The sequence below is a fragment of the Copadichromis virginalis genome, linkage group LG12 (assembly GCF_057382275.1).
Source record: "Copadichromis virginalis isolate Kocher_CV1m ecotype Utaka linkage group LG12, C_Virginalis_male_GT1.1, whole genome shotgun sequence".
NCBI lineage: Eukaryota > Metazoa > Chordata > Actinopteri > Cichliformes > Cichlidae > Copadichromis > Copadichromis virginalis.
The window spans coordinates 6228215-6246845 of NC_140629.1; the positions used below are offsets into that span (position 1 = coordinate 6228215).

At 41.0% G+C, this 18631-nt stretch overlaps 1 long non-coding RNA gene across 2 annotated transcripts in view; it reads left to right on the plus strand.

Moving 5' to 3' along the window:
- The window catches only part of LOC146696388 (uncharacterized), a 30204-nt gene extending 11986 nt beyond the window's left edge, over window positions 1–18218 (plus strand). For both annotated transcript variants that reach the window (XR_014923095.1, XR_014923094.1), the window contains exons 2-3: window positions 17923–18029; window positions 18123–18218. This is a non-coding gene — a long non-coding RNA (uncharacterized LOC146696388). The remainder of the gene's footprint in view (window positions 1–17922; window positions 18030–18122) is intronic.
- The last annotated feature ends 413 nt before the right edge of the window (window positions 18219–18631 follow it).

Here is an 18631-nt window from a genome sequence, read left to right on the forward strand (position 1 = left end):
AATGCTTTACTGTCATGTGAAGTGGGGTTTTATTAAGACAACTAATGCTCTCTAATTAAAAGTGGATAAGAGTCAGTACTTGTCTGATAAATGGGATCGTCTAGCTTTGTATCTAGCTTTTAATTAAAGCTACAGTGTGTAACTGTGTCGTGTTGTGCTGGTCACTTGATATGAATGCCAAGTGATCAGCATACACAACTACTTGGGCACTGCTGGTTCTCACCACTCTGTTATAGCTTCTTTTCTTGGCTTTATCAGCCAACAAAAAGTTAAAGGTAAGGAGCCACACTTCAGGAGTCTAAGTTTAACCCTATTAAACGATTGCAAAGGTACTATAAAGTGTTGTACACTGGGGTTGTTCTGGATCATATTTGACCCGAATCTCCTGAGTTGGATTAGATCTGTGAATCTGTGAAACTATACATGTCCTTTCTATGCATTTTTGTTATGGCGTGTGTTGACAGAGTTTAAGGCGGCCCTTGACACTACCACAAGAACTGTGTTCCCATCACATTTGCCCAGGTTGCCACAATTAACTGCTGGCCTTTAAATGTTATGGGGGTATCTCAAAACAGAGGTTGCTCAGAGAGTGACTTGAAACAGTGTGCTTTGATAGAGATATGATCTTTAATAAGACACCACATTGGTGGAGTGGTTGGAGCACTGTCACCTCACAGCAACGAGGTTCATGTTTCCATGTTTGAATGTTGAATATTGAGTTTCAACAGGTACTCCCAGGGAGAGTACTTGATATTTTCTGGGTATTCTGGGATTTCTCCAACAGTCAGCAACAACAAAATAATATGAAAATGAGCAAGTTAGACTCCATTAATCCAGAGCTAACTAGATGAAAACACAGAAATCAAAAAGGGGGGATGGGGTCATAAGACCCAATTTCAGTGAGTGTGGGAAACATATACACAAGGCTTCCTGCCACAGCTTTGAATACACCGCCTAGTTAAATACACAGCTGCTCTCTGATACATTTATTAATCTTCCAATATTAATGTCAAATAGGCTTTTTTATACATTCTAAATTGAAATTTAATTCAAAATTCAGTATAAACACAGTACTTGCTTCATGCCTTAGTATGTAACAGTGAGGCTTCCAGAAGAGTTTGTTCTCAGTGCCTTGTTTGGCAAACAGGCTGAGGGTAGATAGGTTTTTTAGGCAGCTTCTGAAAAAGTCATGAAATTGTATTTATTCATGAAAACAATGGTGCAGTTTGGAAAGCTTAACTCTCTCATCCTTCACTTAGAGACTACAGCTTAAAATCCCACAGGGAAGCATCATTTTTCACACTTTCTTTGGTATTACTTTTTCACTTTATTATGCTTTTGCTTGCTGTTTGTTTAGATTTAGACACCAGAGTACTTGGTTAGGTTTTCCAGTTTGCTTGGGTGATGCATCCCCTCAGAGGTGTCTCAGAAAATATGCGGTGCAGGCAAAAAACCAGCTCAAACTAAAGTACATTTGTTTCGATGTCAAGCTGACTGTCAGAAACAAAGGGACAGTTTGTGCCCAAATGCACAAGCCATTAGATCTCATTTTATGACTGCTGTGTGTTTTTATCATTGTACCTGGCTGACTCATGAGATGGTCTGATACTAGACACTAAGTACATAGAAAGCGACGGGTACTTCAAAAGTGTTTTTCTACTCTTGAGCTCTCAAAGCACTTTCACTACAAGCCCTGTTGACCCAGTCACACAAACTCACAATCATACAATTGCTTTTTTCTATACCGGAGTGCCTTGTCCAATATTCACACAAGCCAATGGATGCGTCAGGATAACTCAGGATTCAGTATATTGCCCTTCTGAGTCACAGTAATAACAGCTAATGTGAAAAAGTGATGCTTTTGTTGCTTGTTGTGTTATATGAATGTGTAAATTGTGTAAAAAAATGTTATATCAGTCCTAGTCAAAAGCCTGAGTTTTAAAAGTGACAAAGGAATAATTAAACATTAGTTTAGCCTTTCCGAATTTCTCAAATGTTGCGCAGCTCACAGTTATTCTTAACACCACGAGCCTAAGTTATGTATACTTGTGTTCAAACGTTCAGTTCTGTTGTGTAACTTATAGTGGACCTGCCGTTTGGATTAAATTCAGTGCACCTGGAGTGGAACAGTGTAAACTCTCAGTGTGTGGTTTCTGATGATAGCCAGGAGGGAGATAAATCAAGGCAAAGATGGTAGCCAAGCAGGACGGGGGTTCAGAAAGCTCTTGGAATATAAACGATTTGTGCTTTATCTGCATGTGTGTCCTGAGCAGGGGATCAGAATTCCTCTGGCTAGTCCCTGTCAGTAACGTTTGTCACTCTCTGTTCCCTGCAGATAAGTGCCGGTTGCCCTCTCTCTCACCCACCACCAGTTTTGCCTGTGGTGTTGCTTAATTGTCAGCAGCACAAGACCAAAGTTTTGTTCAGGCATAAACAGCTGTACTTAAACGAATCAATGCCTACCTTGGAGATGGGTCTTATAAGCACAAAAGAGCCCCCTTTCTACCTCCGTCCTTCTTCCTTTACCCTTTAGGTCCACCATCCCAGGACTGGCAGACGTGTGATTTACACCCCCGCTGCTGGACCAACGGAACTGGACAGTCAGATGCCTCTTGTCAGGACACCCTCTCAACCGTTGCTTCAGTCTTATTTATGAGGCTAGCAGTGTTCAGCTCCATGGCTGATCATTTTTCCATGCAGGATGAGCTTGCCTCTGGATGCTGATGCTGGACATACTGGGGGGAGGACACGGGGTGGGCTAAGTTCTCGGGCTTAATGCCAAGCACAGAGGAAATGGCTGGGTGTGTGTAGGGTGCTGTTTTTGCGAGAGTCATCATTTAATTATATGCAGCTTATTGATCAGAGCAAAGCCTAATGATAATTTTTTTATTTCATTTTCTCACTATCTCTCTCTGAAGTTGGATTAGAATAATTACCTGAGCCTGTCATGCATTTTTCATTCAGCATGCCTGATAAGCTCCTCCACGCTGCTGCAGTCCTTAAATCCACACTCAAAAAATCACTGTCTAACACTTCTCTGTTGCAAGAAGGAAAATCACTACTCCACCTGATGTGACGGGCATTCAGTTTGACTGAAGGATCACATGTTCCTGCCTTTCACTTCCTGTTTAGTCCAGTCTGTTTTACTTTGTTCTGCCCCACTCTACTGCAGCTTTGGTAATGAGAACTTGAGGTCACCTAGGCCTGGTGTCATTATTCAGTGACTGACAGACTGACAAGCCCTCTTGTCTTAGCTCAGTCAGCTGCAGGTGACCCCAAATAGCTGGACCATGATGGATGGCAGCTGACAGAGGGCTGACAGCAACTGGAGGGAGAAACTGCGCTGACTGGGGAACTCTGCGGCTACCACTGCCAGTGGCTAAACATTTTGGAGGTCACTGCAGGAGTTTGGATTTGTGTAAGCACGAATCTCTGTCAGTTGGTTAAGCCGGCTGTGGCCATTGCCTTGAGATGATAAACAGGAGAGGAGTGTGAGTAGATAGTCAGTGGCTTGACTCAGGGAAGTTGCATATGGGGAAAGCAATGGGAGAAATGGCGCTGTATGATCCCTCAGCAGCTCATGAGCTCATGATTAAATGCAGAGGAGACTTGACTAATGCTTAAGAAAATCAGATGTGGCAATGTGTGGCATCACTTGAATACATGCACTTTTCTCAGGTGGCTAAATGAAAGAAATGCTTTTCTGCCTGTTTCACAGAGTGGGTCTTCTACTTAAACGGGCACAGTGGATCAGGTTTCAGGCCTTTACAAGTAACGGTCAGTTGTGTTTCTGTGAGTGACTTCCAGATAACATCAAGAACTCTGTGTGTATGCATGTGCATCCACTCTAAAGCTGGGACCATGAAAGCATCCATCAGTTGAAAGGACAAAAGGCTCGTGCTGTGTGCACTCCATCAGCCAGACCACCACACCTCTCCCACACATGGGCGTGGCTAACTCTTCAGAACAGGCCTGAATAACAAGGTGCTAGATTTGAATAATTGATGTTTTGTTTAAACTACTAGTAAAGTCTGTATCTCGCCACCCAGTATAACCAAACTGGGTATACACAGCCTATACTGACAAAGCTAGGCAGCATGATTGGTATTTTAAAAACTTATTCTAAATGCCTTATGCGACAAGGGTATTTTTACTCACAACTCATTTCATCAATAATTTCGTCACAGAAATTATTGATGATGTTTGCTTTTCAAGACATTTTAGGACCCTAATAGCACAAATAGCACCAATATAGCAGCCTGAAAATAGATAGCATATCAGCAGACATCAAGCCAATTTCGACAGCATTAAAGAGGAAATAAAGTGCCGCCAGTCTTGAAATAAAGAGTGCACCGTGCTGCAGGAATTTACTCCAACTGATCACTTCATCAGACACACTCACTGATTAATTCTCTCTGCTTGAAAGGAGGGATTCATCAGTGGATGGAGTCTGTGCTTGGGATGAAAACCTGCAGCCTTTTGGCTCTTTTCAATACATAGTTGGCCTTCACTGGTCTAATAGATGAATCTGAAGAAGTGAATTGCATTACCAGTTTTGGGGTTCTTTCCAGCCCTGTACATATAAAGGTGGCAGTGATTGATTTTGGAATAGTTCCCATTTATAGTTTGGTTGGATAGATGCTCTCACATATTGCAAATCACCAATATGCTAGCATAATCTATTTAGGCAGATTTTGTCAGCTACAGTCATTATATGAGAAACCAAGGTATCACAAAAAAGGCTTATGAATGTTTATTTAATCAAGACTTTCTATATTTTGGGCCTCATATTCACCCAAAGGCTACCAATGCCAATACTCTTATTTGCTATTGTTATTTTTTGGGCCTTTTTGATGTTTTTGGACATGTTTTTGGCCCAAAACAAGTCACAGTAGCTCAAACTGTTTAAAAATTGAATGCTGGTTCTGATACAAAGGTGTCAGTACAAAGCACTTTGCAGTCCAATCCATGGAGGCTACACCTTGCAACCTACAGGACTTAAAGGATCTGCTGTTAACATCTTGATGCCAGATACAACACTACACCTTCAAGGGTCTCGTGGAGTCTGTGCCTCAACAGTGAGGGTGACCAACACAGTATAAGGAAGGTCATAATGTCATGCCTGATTGATGTAAGTATCAACATTGCTATCAGCCACACTCTGCACTCTCCACAATACACAAATTCTTGCTATATTTCACAACTTTGGAAAGATTTGGTTGTAGACATTTACCCTTCAGCCTATCTTTCCTGGGCACAGCTTCTCCACTAAGAACTCCAAAAGTTGCCAGTCAGTGCAAGTTATTGTGGTAAAGTTAAATAAACACCCAGAAGGCTGTCACGTTCCAGTGAAAGCCGAGGGTTAAGCTGCCAAACACCTTCTCATTTCTAAGTGATTTTCACTGTTCTGCTTTTACTTACAGAAAGTTGAAATAGCTTTTTGAATTAGATTACGGTGTAGCTGAAAGGCTTTGATACATCTTTTTAGGAGGTAAAAGGTGGCATTTTAAATAGAAGTATCTGTGTAATGATACACGTCAGTGCTAACAGTAGAAATGTAGGGCAATGCAGAATAAGCAACATGTACAAAGCCTTTTGCAAATGAGCTCTTATTTCTGGCTCTAAGTCTCACTGAGCTTAGAACATTGCACGCTAAGCGCTATCTTGCTCAAGCTATATGCAGGCTGGCGAGTCGATCAGGGAGTTTTTCTTGCCTGTGTCATGTTAGCTGACTGCTTGCTTATTTTTCCAGCTTCAGTGCAGAGATAGTATGAGGTAAAGAATTGGGACCACAGAAACCCTATTAATCATGGGAAAGTCTGGGCTTCCCCAAGCAGAGAGACAGGATTGTTGTGTGTTTATTTATACATGTCTACATGCATGCATGAAACCATATAATATGTATGGAACCGTGTTGATATTTCTGTACTTGTCAGTTTATGCATGTGCTTGCATCTTTCCTCCACTCCTCATTTGACAATTTCTGCTCCCATATAAAGGATACAATATCTAAAGTCCATTCATCAAAGTCAAAAAACAGGCCTTTATTATACTAGTGTGGTGCGTGTAAGTGGTTCTGCAACCATGTTCATATACAGTATGTATGTGTATGTATAGTCCCCTAGTTTTTATATATGTTCTTTAGCAGAGTTAGGACAGGCTGATTTCTGGGTATGTGTCCATGTTAACAGTGCTAGAATGGAAGATGAGAGGATGTTTGTGATGTTTCCTGGAGCTGTGAATACACGTCAGCATGTAATAAACTATATGTGTATTAATATAAGATGTGTACTACAAGGATAAGGTGCAGGCTGTTGTCTGCTGTGGCACATTTATGTTTGTCCACCTGTGTGGATTTGCACATTTAAGCTGTGCGCATTTGTGTGCAATCATTTGTGTGGCTTCCATGATATATTCATGTGTGTGTGTGTGTGTGTGTTTGGATAGTACCAGACCACATGCTCCAATCATCAGCAACAGATGGGCTGATAAAATGCCAGAGAAGCAGCTATTACCAGCAATAAAACCAGCCGGCTGTTCAGTTAGTAAAGGGTTGCCAGGTTTGAACAAACACTCTACTGTGCATCTTAATAAACTACCACTGATCTTATTTCTGAGATGTTTGACCAAAAGAAAACAATAAATCAAGACTAACAAGAATAATATACGTATAAATCCTGATTTGCAAAAAATGTCAATTTTACAAGAACTGCAACATTATTTGCAACTTGATGAACGGGCTGTGACACAGTATTATTCGAGGTCTTTTGAAACAATTTCACATGGCAGAATATAAAATTTTAAAAAAAGTTTGTTTTTTGTGACAGTGGAGGTTTGCAGTACATCCTAAGCAAGCACTCAGTCAGATTTAGTCAAATCTCTTTGGCTATCGGATCACTGTATGTCATTTTAGTTTGTTGATCTCTCTCCCTCCCTCTTTCTCTCTGTCTAAAACAAAAATCCATCTCACCCCTAGGGGGTGGTATGTCTGTGTTCCTCTGTTAGAGGTCTGAGAGTTTGAGGGTTCTGCAGTGTCTTGCGTATTTCTAATCCTAGCACTCTTCTGGACAGAAAGCTCTGAGGAATCTATTGGAGCCGCTGTTCCAATTTCAGGGTTACAGCACCTAATTCCCCTACTACCACTCTGACCACTTAGGACTTTACCTTCCACATCTGTCCCAGTTGTTCCTTCAGTACTTCTTTATTTTACTCATGCTCTTTATTCTTCATGTTCCTATCTGCTGAGATTGCCATAACTATCACAAATGTGATAGTTATCAACCACCACTACATATCTCGCTCACTCCTGTCATAAGCTTAATGTCCTCCACGTATGGGAGGTGGCTGATGGTCAACTCTCATACATGGAGTAGGAGCAGGACAGTGTACCTTGATATATTCCAAACCTGATGATGACTTGTGTGATTGTCTTTGGCCTCCAGTGTTGTGTTACACAGTCCCATTGAGTTCCAAATGAATGTTATTAGCACACTATTAGCCTTGTGCAGAGCGAAGCACTCCAGTATTCAAGCATGGAGTCATAGGCATTCTTTGTGTCAATCCAGAGGGTGTAATGGGTGGCTTGCCTTGCTTTAGAGTCCTGGTAGAGGTGGAAAGTAATGAAATACAAATACTTTATTACTGTATTTGTGTAGAATTTTCAAGTATCTGCACTTTACTTGAGTAGTTTCACTGCAGTTCTTCATACATCAAACCAATTTGCGTCTAAACAGTAGCACATGAAAGGCGATTCTGTTCGTGTATCAATCACTAGGGCATGTTACATAAAAACAGATGAAAGAGGCATAATCGTGCGCCATAATCAGGCATTACATACTAACACAAGTATGTAAAAAGATGGCACCTGTGTGTTTGGCATGCTGTCAACCGCTCTTTTTTATCTGTTTGATTTTATTGTTTTTAGCTAATGTTGTGCAACATGTCAGTTCAATACTGTTGTATGATCGCCAGACTTTATTGAAAATCGGCTCATCCACCAAAGTTTCAGTTTGGTTTGGTAAAGATAGCCAGGGTTTTCTGCCTCCCTACCTGGAAGCAGTACCATTGCGCTGGCATCCCCTACCACTGCCACCAGATATGCGGAAGCGACACAGGAGACGGGGTACCCGTGGAGTTCGCCTCGTTAAGCTGAGAATCCGGATTTCTTACCTTCCTCACGATCTACTCTCTGTTCGTCAATCTTTTCCACGACTTTTGGTACCATCGCGTGCTCTGGATCCTGTGGATTCCTGGTTGGTTCCCGTTGTCGGCTCTATCGGGAGCAGCCCTGTTAAATCATTCCCTCTTCGGCATCTGCGTTGGAGGGGAATAGACCGATCAAACCTTCGATCGGCGGATCTGGTTGTCACTGCCGCGGAGGTCTCCGAACCAGCTCCCCTCAGGTTGGGTTTAATAAATGCCAGATCGGTGGTGAATAAGACCATCCTGAAGGATTTCTTTTCTTCCCATGCATTGGATTTCCTCTGTTTGACTGAAACCTGGAGTTCACCCAGTGAGTTAAGCGTCTTTTCTGAACTGCTGCCCGCTGGCTGTGCTTATTTTAGCGCTCCGAGAGCTTCTGGTCGTGGCGGGGGGTTAGCTGTTGTTTTTAAAGCACACTTTGAGTTTAAGCAACTATCCTCATGGACACGCCACACCAGTTTTGAACTTTGCCTGTGTGAACTGGGCCACTCGCCTTCATTGCTGTGTGCAATAGTTTATCGGCCTCCTAAATATAACAAGGAGTTTTTATCTGAGTCTCCTGAGTTTCTCGCTGACTGTGCATCCCGGTATGGCCAGGTCCTGCTACTCTGTGATTTCAATATACATGTCTGTTGCCCAGGGAAGCCCCTGGCTAAGGAATTCATGGACCTGGTGAACTCTTTTAATCTTGTTCAATCTGTTAAATGTGCCACTCAAGAACGTGGTCACACATTGGATTTGGTGTTATTATATGGGTTATCTGTCTGTAACTTACATGTGGAGGATGCTGTATTCTCTGACCATATGCCCATTTTACTTGAGGTTGTTCCTCTTAGTCCTGTTGTTAAATGGGCTGCACCTACGCGATGTTATCGTGCCTTCGGCTCAGATACTGCTGAGCATTTTTCAACACTATTTGAACAACTTGTGTCCAGTCCCTCTGACTCGTCCTCTGTAGATGGATTACTATCTCATCTGGACTCTGTTTGTAAATCTGCCCTTGATGTTGTTGCACCTCTAAGACTCAGGCAGTGTAAACCCAAGGCCAGTCCTTGGCTAACCGATTTTACTCGAGCCATTAGAAGAGAATGTAGATGTGAAAGACGATGGAAAAAGGACAGACTGTACGTCTCTCTGGAAGCTCTTAAGATGAGCTGTAAAGCTTATCAGAGGGCAGTAAAGATTGCCAAAAACTCCTATTTTTCACAACTTATTGTTGTTAATTCACATAACCCTCGTGTTCTGTATACCATTAATTCTGTACTAAATGCAGAGGATCATGTTCTTTTGCAATCTTCTGAGGTTATGTGTAATAAGTTTCTTAATTTCTTTGTGGATAAGGTTGCCAGTTTGATACCCTCCACTTTATCTTCTGTTGGCCCGGCTGTGCATGTTCCTGTTTAAATTTGCTTATTGCTTTCAAACCAATTGTTCTACCTGAATTAGAGAAGCTTGTGTTAACTGCCAGGGTTTTAATAGTTTTGCAATTTTCATTAGTTTTTATTTTTATTTAGTTTTGACTTCAGATTTTCAATTTTCTATCAGTTTTAATTAGTTTTTACCAATTGTTTGCTAGTTTAGTTTAGTTTTTATTTTTTTGAAAATCCTTAGTTTCAGTTTAGTTTTGATTAGTTTTAGTTATAGTTTTAGCTGTGTTTGCAATAATTAAGTGTAACAAAAGGTCAACAGGTCGCCTGTCTGTCGCAGGGCTAACACGCAGAGACAGACAACTCACATTTCCACCTATGGGTTCTCAGTGTTGGGGAGTAACGGAATACATGTACCGCCGTTACGTATTTAAAATACAAAATATGAGTAACTGTATTCCGTTACAGTTACCGTTTAAAAAGGTGGTATTTAGAATACAGTTACTTTGTTGAAATAAATTGATTACAGGACGGTACTTTCCTGTTTCATATTGTGGCGGGTCAGGACTGTTTGGGTTTTGTTTGACAGCTGTGTTCTGTTGTTCCAGGCGGCAGCGTTACGGTTGCCATGGTTACAGGGTGACTCTCTCTCTGCGTGTTTCCTGGGTGAGAGAGCGCCTTTTTGTTGTTGTTGTGCTAAGCTAATAGGCAGAATGCTACAGATATAGCTCTAAAGAATGTAGCATCATAGGCAGTGTAGTCCGTGCTGCAGGGAGAATGGACTGCCATACCCGTTATGTGTCTGTGAGCGAGGGAGGGAAAAAAAAGGAAAAGTACAAGCTGTCAACGAGCAGAAACGAGAGCTGGAAGCATGTAAATATAATAATAATCACTGCAGCCAAGAAGAGTGCCTGACGAGCCCAGTTGTAAGTAAGCTATTAAGACTCGACTGTATACCGTGTTCGTGTTTTCCTCCAAAAACAATAAGTTCCGTTGGAGCAGCCTTTCAACGCCTCTCTCTGTCTCTCGCAAGCAAAGTTGACCCACACTACAAAGTAAAGCTATTTTTCGGCTACGGAACCCACGGTATTAGCCAGAGGTCCCTTTACTACGGTTCGGAGCCGCGGACCTTCAGTAATAGTAATAAATCACACAGCAATAGTACATTCATGTAGTTGTAAACAGCATGATAATATATTAAGTAATCCAAAGTATTCAGAATACGTTACTCTCATTGAGTAACGTAACGGAATACGTTACAAAATACATTTTGGGGCATGTATTCTGTAATCTGTAGTGGAATACATTTTAAAAGTAACCTTCCCAACACTGTGGGTTCTTTAAATAAATAAATAAATACATAAATAAATAACGGCAGATGAACAACCATTGATACCAGGCAACTTTAAATTTTATATCTTGGCCCCAATGAGACTATTAACTCTTGCAGCACCGGGTGTTCATAATTTTGGTTCAAGTGAATTGATAAACTTTTTTAAGGCAATTGACTCACACAGTTATGTAGATATCCCCGTCCTGTTGTCCCGGGATGCATCACGCTGCCTTGCCTGGGGTTAGCTTCTGTTTTCTGGGAATGAGGGTTGAGTGTGCTCCCTTCTCAAGGTAAGCTAGGTTAGCCTTCTTGTGTGAGTGTGTCTGTGAAGGTTCTCAGTCATCCAGGTCATCGTAGTCAAAGGAGCTTGCAAAGAAAAGCGTCTGGACTTCTTTAAGTTGCTTGAAGACGTTTCACCTCTCATCCGAGAAGCTTCTTCAGTTCTAAGGTCAAATGGTGGAGAGTCCCAGATATAAACTCCTTTGCCTTCTTGTGTGAGCTTTTCAAGTGCGCTTTAAGGTTTGTGGGATTTTTTCCCTTTAGAAATGTCCCTCATAATTTGTCTCTTTCCACTACAAGACACTTGCTTTATCCAAAACACAGTCATATTCAAAGTAATCCCAAATTGGACTCTGGTGCTTTCTCCCGACTTTTCCTGACATGATTCTGCGCGTGGACGGAGCAACACAGACGACTCGACTAACGTACTTGCCACCTGCTGGCATAATGAGACAGCAAGAAAAAAATCTGGAAACTAAACTTCATTTTCACCCTTGACTATTGTATGACACGCACACATCAACGAAAACTAAACACATTTTTGCTATAAATTCAGTTAATTTTAGTTAGTTTTGTGAACACTCATTACAGTTTTAGTTAGTTTTTCTTTTTTTGTTTTTCTTTTTATTTCCGTTAACGAAAATGTTTTTTCACTTCTAGTTTTCGTTATTTTGTTAGTTTTCGTTAACGATAATAACCTTGTTAACTGCTAACCCGTGTGGTTCTCCGAATGATGTCGCTCATCCCCGTTTTCTAAAAAAAGTGTTTCCTACTGTTGGACCACATATTCTGAACCTAATTAATACCAGCCTCTTGTCAGGTGAAGTACCAAGCGGGTTTAAGCATGCAGTTATTCACCCCTTACTTAAGAAGCCAGGCTCAGCTATTTCAGTAATGTCAAACTTTAGACCCATCTCTAAATTTCCTTTTCTGAGTAAGATCTTGGAAAAGGTTGTTCACACTCAGCTGATGGATTATCTAAACAACTCTCAAATGTTTGAAGTTTTCCAGTCTGGCTTTAAGCTGTTTCATAGCACAGAGACAGCTCTGATAAAGGTTATGAACGATATTCTGGTAGCAACGGACTGTGGTAAACATGTAGTGCTTATACTACTAGATATGACTGCTGCATTTGACACAGTGGATCACGACCTGCTGATCTCTCGATTACAGCTTTATGTGGGCATTTCTGGCTTGTGGATAAAATCATACCTCTCAAACAGGAGCTTCTGTGTTAAGTTGGGCTCCTCATCGTCCTCTGTGGTCCCTCTGCCATGGGGTGTACCACAGGGATCTATTCTTGGGCCATTACTGTTTACATTGTATCTCCTGCCGCTGGGTGCGATCTTTCGTAAACACAAAATTTCATTTCATCTATATGCTGATGACTGCCAGCTTTATTTTCCTTTCAGTCATTCTGATAGCTCCCCAGTTAGACTCCTGCTTGATTGCTATAGTGATGTTAAGTCATGGATGGCTCAAAACTTTTTAAATTTTAATGAACGTAAAATGGAAGCAATTCTGTTTGGCCCGAATCGTTCCTCTGATATCCCTGATGTTGACCTTGCTGCTCTGACCCCTCACCTGAAGAGCTCGATTACCAATCTTGGGTTAAAAATCGACTCTGCACTTACCTTTGATGGCCACATGAATGGGGTGGTGAAATCGTCATTCTATCAACTCAGGCATCTGTCGAAGGTTAAACCTTTTCTTTCAAGGCGTGACTTGGAGACTGTTATCCACGCTTTTATAACCTCACACTTGGATTATTGCAACTCCCTTTTATTAGAGGCTGGACTGGGCACTCTGACACGCCTGCAACTAGTACAGAATGCTGCGGCACGGTTTTTATCTGGTAAAAGGAAATTTGAGCACATTACTCTGGTTCTGGCCTCCCTCCAAGGCTGGACTGGGACAAAAAATCGGCCCGGGCGTTTTGACTAGAGACCGGCCCACCAGGATAAAGATTAAAGCTTATGTGACGTCATTCAGGGGTAAAACCGCAAAGGATTCTGGGAACTTGTGGCAAGAGGTACTAGGGCACGCAAGCTTTCAATTGAACTCAGTTACACAGCGATAAAAAGAAACCCAAAAAATGGCAAGAAGCTGTTGTATTATTAACTGCAATAGCCGGTTGCATGACAGCCACGGGAAGCCGACGGGTAAAGAGATCGTTTTTTTTATCGGATTACGTCGTTGAAGAGAAATTTTTTAAGCCATGTTTCCGAAGTAAGAGCCGACGGATGGTCTGGATATACCAAATATAACGTCTCAGAACACTCCAGCTCACATGTTAGTCTGCTCCAAGCATTCCCACAAAGGTCAGAGTTTTTTAGTCGTTAATACGTCATTTTTCTTAACATAATTGGTGATATAGGTTACAAGCAAGTCTGGCGCTGAACAGAAATTGTCGCTATGCTCCTTTATTTATTGTGCATAAATAGTGAATTGTCCTGACACAATATTGCGTTTCGCTTCTGTTATTATGGTACATTGTCAAAAACATATACTTTTATTCACAGGATAAAACAGTTGTTTTGTATCACTAATTGTCCATTGCGATTACAACATACAATATTATTGTCCCTGCTACATTTCTGTGATGCGTACCAGAAATTATTTCCACTACTAATTAATTACCGTTGAGCTCAAAGGTTATATTAATAAACGGTTAACGAATGTGTATCTATGACGATGATTTGTGAGACTGGTAAACTTACCTTTGTTCGTACGATGGTCTTTCGTTCTACACGGTGCATTTCAAGGTCCTGTACCCATCCGTCAGTAAACTGTACCTGGGCTTGTTGCAGTGACCTGAAGTTACTAAACTTCATGAGTGTATGCACTCACTCCAAGAACCGTATAATTATAAATCTGAGCGTGGTGAAAGTTGGGCAGCACGCTAACGTCCTTTGTCCACTCTGTGTGCTCGTAAGGGTCTGACCCTTTCACTCCTTTGATTTTTTCCTCGTATCGTTTCTTTGTCTTTTCATCGAGTCTGTCTTTGTACGGACCGGCATTGTTCTCCTTTTGTTTTGTACATTCCTTTTTTGTGCGGCAAAGAAAAAACAAGAAGGTATTGGAACCGGAGAATGAACGTTTTGCGGTGCTGCAAATGCTTGCATTTGATGCGGTACTTGGATTGTTTTGCCACGAGTTCCCGGCATGCAATGCGCGAAAATCACGTGATTGCTAAACAAGGGGGAGGGTGCATCCGGCCTCCTCGGCTGTAATTGGTCCAGCCCAGAGTCGATCATGACCAATTGGCCAATCCAACACCTTTCATTATATATAGCCTTCCTAAAAAAAAAAAAAATCCATCGGCCCATAAAAACAAAAAATCGCCAGCGGCCCACTGGGCAAATGCCCGATGGCCAGTCCAGCTATGCCTCCCTCCACTGGCTTCCAATTGAATTTAGGATTCATTTTAAGGTTCTTTTTTTGTTTTTTAAATCTTTAAATGGTCTGGCACCTGCATATTTGTCTGATTTGCTGAAGCGCTATGTCCCCACTCGTTCGCTCCGGTCAGCTGAGCAGCTGTTGCTCTCAGTCCCCAAATTACGGCCGAAACTGAGAGGAGACCGAGCGTTCTCTATCATGGCTCCTAAGCTTTGGAATAATCTTCCTCTTCACATTAGGCGATCGACATCAGTGCTGGTTTTTAAATCCAGATTGAAAACGCATTTTTATTCACTGGCTTTTGACTCAGTGGTTGACTGACTTGTATTTACTTATATTTTATTGTTTTCGCTATGTTTATTATTTTATCGTATTTCTTATTCTTATGGTATCTATTATGTTTCTATTCTTCAGCACTTTGGTCAGCCTTGTGTGTTTTTAAAGTGCTATATAAACAAACGATGATGATGATGATAATGATAAAATGAGCCAGTATTTGTTTTTTGTTTTTTTGCTACACAGATGTCAGATATCCATAAGCAGTTGCAGTACTTCAGCAACTAGCTACAAAAGAGGAGGGAGCATAAAGGGAGTTATTTTTCTCTTTTACATTTCAGCTAATTTCAAACGCAATGTTTCTATCAGCTCAACAAACATCAGTTTGCCGTGCAGTGTTTTGCTAGCTTAAGGTCCCACTATTGTTCTGAACTCAAAAGAATGAGTGCTAACTTCACTTCACTCTTCACAGAGATGGAGAAAGATAAGAAAGACAGGACAGGACAGGAGAAAAAGATGTTATATTTATTGGTAAGGACTCCTCAGCGCCGTTTGATAAATTGGAAATATCAAGCATACATGTAAGTCCTCATGTTTTTAAATCAGATATTGGGTCTGTACATGTGATATTATGATTTTTATATATGTTGTGAAACGTGCTGCAAAACTAAGGCAGGATGACTCCTGAAACATCTGCTTACATCTTGCTGAATTCAGCTGTGTGAATCCACAAAGAGCAGTAAACCTCAGAGCAGTAACAGCAGTACAGGTCAGCTGATCACAGCCTGCAAACAAAGGAAAAAACTGGAGCAAAAATTGAGTTTGTGTCGTGGACTGAAGGATAATATAGATGCCCGTGACGTGCACAAGATAACAAGAAACATGCCTTATATTAAAGCTGATATCATCTAAGGCTAAATGGAAAACTGTAAATGGAAAATTATAACTAAAAGAAGGACACATAGAAAAATGAGAGAACATAACAGCAGGATGAGACAGAGGGAAAGATCAATAACCTCAATAAACACAAACCGTAATCAGAACTAAAACACAACCAGGACAAAGGCTCAGGAACCTGAGAAAATGAAAACCTAAACCTAAACAATAAACAAAACTAGGAACAAAGAAACCATAAAACAACCAAACAAAGAGCTCCTAACAATAAACAAAAACAGTCACAGTCCTGGGAACAGACCATGGATCATGACAGTTTACCACAAAATATTTGATTTGGGTTCATAATTTAGACACTGAGCGAGGAGCTTTTCTATCTATCTACCGTAACATCAAAAAATCACAAGAAAAAAGAAAAGCAAAAATACATTGCATGCATCTGTAGGACAATAATACTAATATGAACATAACATACAAATGAAATGTGACAACAGCCTGAAAAAGAGACCTTTTTAATTTAGCTATAAGGTAAAGCAAACTGGGTTTGCAGTTCAAGCAGATTCTCGTGCAAACTTTCATAAACTGAAAACATAAGGGGTGGGCAATTATTTTTCCCAAGCGGCAAAATGAAAAACTAGTTTTGTTGTGGAGGGCTGCACCAACAAGCTTATAAAGAGATCAAATTAATACTGAACAAAAGCAAATTCAGCCTTTTGGCTATTGCTGTCTGGGGACTCTCTACTTTTTTGAGGATTAATTGTTATTAACTGACTTTTGTTAAGATGTGCTGTTTTACACAGTCAGAATGTCGACTCACATACTTGGAAATATACAACTAGAGTGCAAAAGAGAAATGTACGAGTCGTTTCAACCATCTGTAATAAGCGTATATGGATCATCATCAGCATTACCAGTATGTCTCCAAAATTGTGAGCCATTATTGGCTATTGAAAACAGTAGGCCTTTTGTACTACTTTGTCCTACTTTGCAGTAGAATCTCTGAAATGCTCCTTCATGAGTGGCGCCAGATAATGTGACAGCCAGCGTCATATTGTGGTTTTCCATGATCACAGCCAGTTAATGCCCTCCTTGTCCTCCTTGATGTATTTGAATTCACATGATGAATTTTGAAGCCACTAAAAGAGAAACCTTTATCCAGAAACGGTGCCTGTGTATCCATCTGCCATCCCTCCAATACATAAACATTACAACACTGTACACTACCAAGCATCATTTCTTGGGGAGTCATTGCTCCAGCAGAAGGAAGTGGCAGTGAGTACTGCTAGATTGCACAGCTGGATTGCAGTGCCTTCTGCTTTGCCTTATGGCCTTTGGTGTTTATATGCCAAGTAACATCTGCTATCCCCTGGTGACAGCAAGCATTTTCTTTCCTACACACAAAAAAACTCCAGTATTGTGTATTTAGTGTCTCATTTTTTAATGGCCATTCATTTTTTAAAGCTATAGGATGCGGCTCCGCTCTGGGCTTTGATCTTCAGATTGATCACCCTCCCTGTCTCCATCTGCTCTAATGTCTCAAGATTATCTGTCAGTGGTACACTTTCATGTTCTTCCTTTTGTTTTTATAATTTTTTTTCTCAGAATCCTGGAGGCCGGATGAATAAACTCTCTACAGATACATGACTAAATCCTTGTGCAGCCACAAATGTGGAAATCTTTTAGTCAGATTTACAAGCATGTGTTGGCACGACACTCTTTCTAAATCTCAGTCATGGCTAACATGCATGCACATGGCACGAGTTTGATTACTACTCTTATCTTTAGCCATAAATCGATGAAGCAATTCTTTTTTTATTTCACTTGTTTGCATTACAAAAACATGCCTTATATGCCAGACGCTCAGTAGACGTGGCAATGGAAAAAACAGCAGTTTAATCCGATATGAAAATGAGACATTCTGTATTTGTTTTTAGGGCCTAACAGCAGACAGGCTTTGCAAACTATAAATGCTGCGGTTCCTATAAATAAATAAATAAATAAACAAACAAGTGGAGAAAAATAAATGTGTTTCACTTGGTGGTCTCAGTTTTGGAATCAAGAGCAGAAAAAAATAATAGTTAAAGAAAAATGGAGGCTATCAAATGGAAATTTAGAACAAAGGGGGGAAAATGGCCGAAATTCAAATAAGAGGTAAGAGACCTATCATTTTAGGAACGTGTGAGGACAAAGAGAAGAAGGGCGAACACAGCGTAGGCATGCCACACGGGGGGAAGCACAGATGGAACACGGGGCATTATGTTTACAGCTACATTAAACAGGTCAGAACACACTCAACAGATAATTGTTTAAATAAAATGCTCCAGATTGAAGTGATGACATGGTGCTGACGATCTGTTGTCTGCCCCCCACAGGTTTGCCCATGACTGCGTGTTCACATATGCTGTGTAGGAGCCACAGAAGGATATCATTAACGTGACTGGAAAATGCTGATTTGGAGTTAAGAGAGCTGCAAATGTCTTTGAGATAAACAGAATGTATTAAGAATCCATATATTAGTGTATTTATTGCAGTTTCTGAATGGACAACTAGTACTAGTAAGCGTGCAAACAGAAAATAATGGATACTTTATTGATCCCCATGGGGAAATTACTTGTTTTTCTCTGCATTTGACCCATTCACTCAGTGAAGCAGTGGGCAGCCCACTAAGCAGGCGCCCGGGGAGCAGTGTGTAGGGACTGTACCTTGCTCAGGGGTACCTCAGGGTAGCCGTTAAGTGGATTCGAACCGCCGACCTTCCGATCATGGGGCGACCACTTTACCTACTGAGCTATCCCTGCCCCAATATCATGATACAGTAAGATGAAGTTCACTTGTACACGGTATCATCCCCAACTAAAACACACATGTCGCCGCAGGTAGG